Below are 7,500 nucleotides of genomic sequence, written 5' to 3' on the forward strand. Positions count from 1 at the left end.
GATGTGTTGTAATTTTATTAATGGAATTAAGTTTCCGTGTATGTGTAACCCTATAATCCGATTGAAAATAATTCTATACAGATCAAATTATACAAGTAATTTTGTCGAAAGCACGGATTCATAGCTTATTTATATACATTACCTATGAATGATAATCAGTTATTATATTCAAGTCGCCTAGAAACTCTGAAATGGCATACAAAAATCTATAAGTACGAAAAGTGGTGTGAAGAATAGAAAATAACTATTATTTTAGCAACTAGATTGGTACGAACTAAAAAAAAAAAAGAGGGAGGGAGAGAGAGAGAGAGAGAGAGAGAGAGAGAGAGAGAGAGAAAGAGAGGCCTATTTGTACATCACAGATCAAATGACCATTACGACCGTATTGGACGTAATATAATAAAATATCTGTCACAAGAATTGTATACTGATACACTTTGTTGTACAGAACAGTCGGATTGGTTTCAATGTTCGACGACAAACTTAATATCCCCGTTCGCTCACAGATGGCGCCCCGGTAACTCTACCCCGACCACGTTGTAGATATGACTAATAAATCATTAAAATGTGAAAAAAAAATGATTAGCCTACGCCAAGAGGCGCTGAGTAGCTGCGGCCGAAGCCGGCACCTTTGCCCTATCATGCGCTTTCGGGATTGTTGGGAATCGGAGGAGTGCGGGATTCGAACCCACAACTAAGCGAATGCGAGACCCACAAGCAGGCTTATGATGACGTCACTAGCGCACAATAAATATTTAAAGATATACTGGGAATATTGTGAAAATGAAACCAATCTTTGTAGTGCAATGCTTGAGCGTATCAAGCAGTATGAAACTGTTAAACTACATGTCTCGATAATAATAGCCTCGACTCATATCGTGTTGTGATCTATTTTGTACACAAATGTTTCATTGTGGATTTCTATGTCTTGCGTTGTATTGTGCGTATTCTGTCCATTGCAGTTTTCATTTTCTTGAGCTGCTCACCACATTGGATTTAATTTTTATCAGTGTGCCGGAAATGACAAATGAAGTATTATCTACGAGTATCTAAGTCCATAATTACCAACTATTTGCTGAGGGAATTATTTTCAGGAGTGAAGGTTACTCAGACCTGAATGAGATCGTTTGGTGTCAGTCAGAATCAAGTTCTTGAGCGGGATGACGTTTCTAAAAGGAATATTCATAGGAATACTCAGTGGAATTCTCTCCATTCTGAACCAAAGAATGACTACCGAGATGGTTCGAGCACATGGAAAGAGATGGATGGACGGGGTGAAAAGAGCATTAGAAGCAAGGAGGTGAGAGTGCAAGAGATAGAAATGAATGGAGAGCGGTTGGAAACGGATGACGAAATGACGCGTCACGAAGGGATCTTCTCCTCATCCACTCCGCAAATATCTCGAGTGGATGGAATGTGTATGAGTGTGTGTGAGAGTGTGTATGTGTGTGTGTGTAAATGCATCTTGCCGTAACGCATCACTCGAGCAGTGTGGCGGGATTCAGGACTGGCCCTTCTTCATCCACGAGGAGCTAAATGGGTTTTTAGAATGGGTGTGTGTGATGGGAGCAGTGTGGGTGTATTTCGACTCGTCCACCCCATTACACTGGGGAAAAATGTCTTTTGATATATATATTTCTATATAAAAAACACAAAGTACGAATAGAGCAAGTACATCGTTATTAGCGATTTTAATATCAATCAGGACTGAAATTCCAAAATATCAAAGAAGCATCGGATTTGCTTTTCGTTAACACGACCTTCCGTGCTTTGTTGGAAATAAATAAATAAAACATTAATCATGAAATTATTTAATTACATGAGAGTAGTCCTTCCACTACCTGATATGAGAGTTTGTTTGATATACCTGGATCAAATCAACAAATATTATTGTTTATAACTAATATCGTAAATAAATCAATTGTGCACGCCGTGGTTTGAAAATGTACCAGGGAACAATGGTAGTGACTGTCTTCTATGATGGACGTGGGAGGGAATCATCTCCCTACACCTCTTAAAAAAAAAAAAAAAAAAAAAATATATATATATATATATTGTACCTACTTTTGGATGATGGCATTCTTTAAGAAATTTTATTGTGGCCGAGGCGTCGCCGAAGAGGAAGGGTTCAAGACTACTTCGAGCTTGAAGACGGAGAAGAAAAAGATAAGGAGCCTACGCCAGGAGGCGCTGAGTAGCTGCGGCCGAAGCCGTTACCTTTGCCCTTTGGGTACTGTTGGGACACATAACAACAGTCACTGCTGGGAATCATGGGGGAATGCGGGACTTGAACCCACAACGAAGCGAATGCGAGACAAGCAACATTCCACTTCTACTGAAAATCATCAAGTGGCTTATATCAACCAAAATTTCAAACACATTCTTCCCAAAACCAAAACAGGATAATTCTGGCCAGACTTCGGTGTAAAATTTACTGAAATATTATTTATCAATTTAAGCATAACATTAATAATTACAAATATGTTATCGAATAAAAGTAACTTTCAGCATAAGTAGCATCAAATAATTACAGCGACGTATTTAGCATCATGCTAGAAGCAAGCCTACTATTGGTGACGTCACAAGCGTTCACGCAGGCCTGAGGCCCTAACTATCCTTACTATCCGCCTCTTCATCCCTCACTATCCTCCTCTTTAGCCACTAACCCCACCCTCCCACCCACTCCTCACCCTCCCATGTAGAACAATCTCGAACCTAACAGTCTGAGTGCTGACGTCACCACTTCATGACGTCATGTTCATTTGGTAACAGCTCAAGCACAGCTAGGGAGTCGTATTCAATTTCACTTGCCTAAGGTCGCCAGATGGCTTAGGTCCCCGGTGCTGCACAAATTTAGGTTTAAGAAGGAATTTGGCAAAGACTGAATCACCAAGAGAGTGGTTAACGTATGAAATAGACTTAGTAACCAAATATTAACCCATTCAACTCCGATGACAAGATGTCTTGTCATTTGGTCAAATAAAACAAAAAATCATAAAACACCAAAATGTTTGATCAAACACCAGAAAAATATGACGTCAGTCCTCCTCGCTTCGCTCGCTGCGAGCGAAGCGAGGAGGACTGACGTCATATTTTTCTGGTGTTTGATCAAACATTTTGGTGTTTTATGATTTTTTGTTTTATTTGACCAAATGACAAGACATCTTGTCATCGGAGTTGAATGGGTTAAGGGCTGAAACAATTGGTCGTTTTAAGAGAAGATCAGACAACTCTATGGATAGTAATGACAGTATAGGCCTTCTGGTCTCTTGCAGTTTCCTCCTTTCTTATGTTCTTGCGTATTGTATGTATTGTTTTCATGAGGTCACTATTCTCTATGGAAGAAATGGAGTAAAAAATATGTTCACTTGTTGTGGATGGCTGCTTCAGGAAGCCGAAGAGGACGAGACCCCACGAGCATATGGCACCAGAAGAACGACCTTACGGCGTTTGAACTGCGCAGGGCGACACGGGCACGTCTGTGGCACCAGATGGTGACAGACACTGCCGTAGGGACGCCTCTCTCTCTCTCTCTCTCTCTCTCTCTCTCTCTCTCTCTCTCTCTCTCTCTCTCTCTCAGCGTATCAGTTTCGGCATCAAGGCACGAAGGAGAGTGCCGCTCCTGTCCCCGGAGTGCCATTACGGGACAGACAGACAGACAGGCAGAGAGAGATAGAGAGAGAGAGAGAGAGAGAGAGAGAGAGTGAGAGAGAGAGAGATAGAGAGAGAGAGAGAGAGAGAGAGAGAGAGATAGGGGAGGGTGGGAAAGAGAGGAGGTTAGACGAAGAATGGTAGCGATCCTGGCGTAACGAAACAGACAGAAAAAGAAAGCGTGAGAGAGAGAGAGAGAGAGAGAGAGAGAGAGAGAGAGAGAGAGAGAGAGAGAGAGAGAGAGAGAGAGAGGGGGGGGTAGGGAGAGGGGAAGAGTGTTGGGAGTTGGGTAGACGATCTTATTGAACTCTGAGCAAGACCAGGCGCTGAACGGCCTGAGGTCTGCTTACCAACTACAGTACTCCTTGCCTCCCTTCCTCGACATCTCCATCTTGTCCCTTTCGCTACGGAGTCGTACGTATTTCTGATTCCACTGCCGCCAGGCGATTTTATTCAGGCTGAATGAGCCCCTCCAAGCCCCAAGTATTTATTACTGTTTTATCACCATCACTATCATCACCGTCTGAATCACCACAACTAAAATATAAATGTTATTATTTTCACCATTCGTCATCCTGACGCTGTCATCACTTCTCATTTGTACCATCAACCCGATGATAAATAGATAAATAAATAAATAAATAGATAAATAAATAAAAATACTGATGAGAGATCTTTCGGTTCATAACGAGGCCCGATGCAGAATAACAAATAAACAAATTAATTAATTAAATACATAAGCAATCAATATATGGACAAACGCTCTAATCAATTAAGGACTTTAATCCTGTTTTTCTCTCCAACGTTTTACTGATCAATGCGAATTTCAGACATTTACTAAATTTGTCCCCAAACGATTTTATTTAGGTAAGGGAAAAACCTTTGCCTGAGCTGTGAAGAGTTAAACAAACATCTCGATTAAACCAAGTTGGTTAACCCTTAACTCCATATTGTAACGAAATTTAAGGATTTTGTCCCAGACAATGGCAAATGATTTTAATCCCTTACGTACGGGGTGCCACTTATTCTTCTGTTCTGCCCGCCGCCTACTGATCTTATTCACCTTCATGGCTAAAAAATAAACAATAACGGTAATTATGAGATTCGACGGAGCCATGCAAAGATTCAAATGTCAGGAGAACCTGATGACCGTTAAATGTCGTTACTTTTTATAACGACATTTCGGTTTGACTGATTTGAATTCGCTGTGGATAGGCCATTATAGCGGAAACTCAACTCTGCGAGTATCCCCGAGTTGGTATCCATCCTATCATGATACCAAGCCCTTACTATCGATCTATCTCCTTTCTTCTCCGACCTCCGACTATCAGTGTCCTCTGTTTGGGCCACTTGGCACCCTCTGGCAACTCGGTCGCCATGGCAACGGCAGCCAGCTTGGTCAAACGCCCAGGCAACGCAATCCCAACAACGCTGTCCCGAGTTCTTGCAAGATGCTGCCGTGGATGTGGAGTTAGGGAAGCCAGGTAACTACGATAATGGATATGTAGATTGGTAGATCAATACATTAGGTCGGCAGATAGGGGGGTTGGTATGTAGGTAGGCTCGGTATGTAGGTCGATTCGGTAGGTAGGTAAGTGGGTAGGTAGGTATCTGCGGCCGAAGCCGTCATGTTTGCCCTATTATGCGCTTTAGGGACTGTTGGGGCAGGTAACACACACTCACTGCTGGGAATCGGAGAGGAGTGCAGGATTCGAACCCACAACTCAGCGAATGCGAGACCAGCAAGCACGCTTCGAATGACGCTACCAGCGCACTAAATAAGAATTAACTGAGGAACCTCTTTCAAAGAGGTAAATGTCAAGTCTCACCTTTCAGGGCCTGCCCCTGCCGCCGCCGCCGCCGCCGCCGCCGCCGCTCGAAGCTCCTCTTGGACCCTCTCTAGCTCGGGCGACGCGGGGAACTCTGCGAAGTGGAAGAAACAACTGTTAGACCATTTCCATGTGCATATGTACACATATACAAGGGCACCCTACTCAAATTATATATATATATATATATATATATATATATATATATATATATACACACACACACACACACACACACACTTTTGCCTCCCAAGGAATTAGTGGTAGCCTATTAAGTTGGACTAGTAATTGGTTAAGTGATCGTAAACAGAGTTCTAAATGGCAAAACTTCTAGACGGAAAAATATTACGAGTGGAGTTCCTCAGGGTTTCGTTCTTGGGCCACTTCTATTCATAGTGTTTGTAAATTATATAGATCACGGACTGGATTCTATTGTTTCCAAATTTGCTGATAATGCAAAACTGTGGCGATTGGCAAATTATCACTTATACAAATGAGATATTCAAGAAGATTTATATAAACTACAGCAATGGTATGAAAAGTGGCTAATGAAATTTAACACAAGTAAATGTAAGGTTATACTGTACATATAGGTAAAAATAACAATAAGTACGGTTACAAGTTAATTGGAAATTCATTAACAAAGGTGGATAGTGAAAAGGATCTCGGCGTAATTATCAGTAACGATCTCACGTCACCTGAGTAGTGTATTTCCGCCTCAGAGAAAGACATAATAAGAGTCTAGGACTGATTGCGTGATATTTCGATTTGAAAAGTCCATCTGTCATCAACAAGCTATATAAATCGTTAGCTCTTCCACATTTGGAATATGCTGTATCCGTATGGTCACCGAATCTCATGAAAGACTGACAGATTGGAAAATAAATACAAGAGCGAACCACAAAACTAATTCCAAGTATCAGAAATAAATCATACGAAAATCGACTAAAACATATGTATCTATTTTCCCTAAAAAGAAGCGAATACTCAGCAGCGATTTAATGTCTTCAAGATTCGAATGGGAATAGACATCAAAAGTGACGAAATCTTCATACTGAATGCGAATAAGACAAGAAATAATGGTCTCATTGTCAGGAAGTAGATTTAATTTGGAAGAGGGTAGAAACAACTTCGCCAACAGTGTAGTTAATGAATGCAATAAACTTCCTCTAGAGGCAGTATAATGTAGTACAATTCCAACTTTTAAGATTCATTTAATAAATGACAGGCATCACGGCATGTTCCTTAAGTGTTTACACTTAAGCAACATGCCGTGATGCCTGTCATTTATTATTTCTATTTTATTTATTAATTTATTATCATTATTACTTATTCATTATTATTTATCTGTTTACTATTCATCAGTATATCTATTCTTTTATTTATTTGTTTATTCATTCTATTTTTTTTCCGCATCCGACCTAGTTATGGACAAAAAGGCCTCCTGTGGGCATGCTCTTCCTTTGTAATATATATATATATATATATATATATATATATATATATATATATATATATTTGTATATATATATATATATATATATATATACACACACACACACATATCACTGACGAAAAAATGTAGTAGCACATTTGACCAACTTTCTTCTCAATTTACATTTCGTTCACAATTACCTGAATACCAACAATAAAAAAGTAGTTAGTGTTCATCTAAGGTTGAAAGAAGAACACAACCCAAAAGTATATTCGATCTCAAGTAAAGATTGCAATCTAGCATACACTGGCTAGATAGGGAGAGACTTAGGATCAAGGTTGAAATGAACACAAACGTTCGATCGGGTACGGGAAAGAAAGTTCCAGCATAACCACCGTCTCAATTGGGACAAAGCCGATCTCATATATAAATCTGAAATCTGGTTGCGGGCTCAGGAGGAAGACGGTCGAATCCGCATTAATAGAATATATTCCCGATATGAATATTTCAAAGGGGCAGTGGTCTCCGGACATAATATCTGGAGTTATGGTCACCAACCTCATTAGTAGGTATCTTCCACCTGAC

General features: G+C 40.4%; 1 protein-coding gene across 3 annotated transcripts in view; it reads right to left on the reverse strand.

The window, feature by feature from the left end:
• LOC143037958 (tyrosine-protein kinase CSK-like) overlaps positions 1-7,500 on the reverse strand; it is a 712,082-nt gene that overhangs the window by 70,429 nt on the left and 634,153 nt on the right. For all 3 annotated transcript variants that reach the window (XM_076206677.1, XM_076206678.1, XM_076206679.1), the window contains one exon: positions 5,481-5,574. The gene's annotated coding sequence lies outside the window, so the exon portion shown is untranslated. The remainder of the gene's footprint in view (positions 1-5,480; positions 5,575-7,500) is intronic.

This window comes from Oratosquilla oratoria, chromosome 23, assembly GCF_046742065.1.
Source record: "Oratosquilla oratoria isolate Oo_2021 chromosome 23, ASM4674206v1, whole genome shotgun sequence".
Classification (NCBI taxonomy): domain Eukaryota; kingdom Metazoa; phylum Arthropoda; class Malacostraca; order Stomatopoda; family Squillidae; genus Oratosquilla; species Oratosquilla oratoria.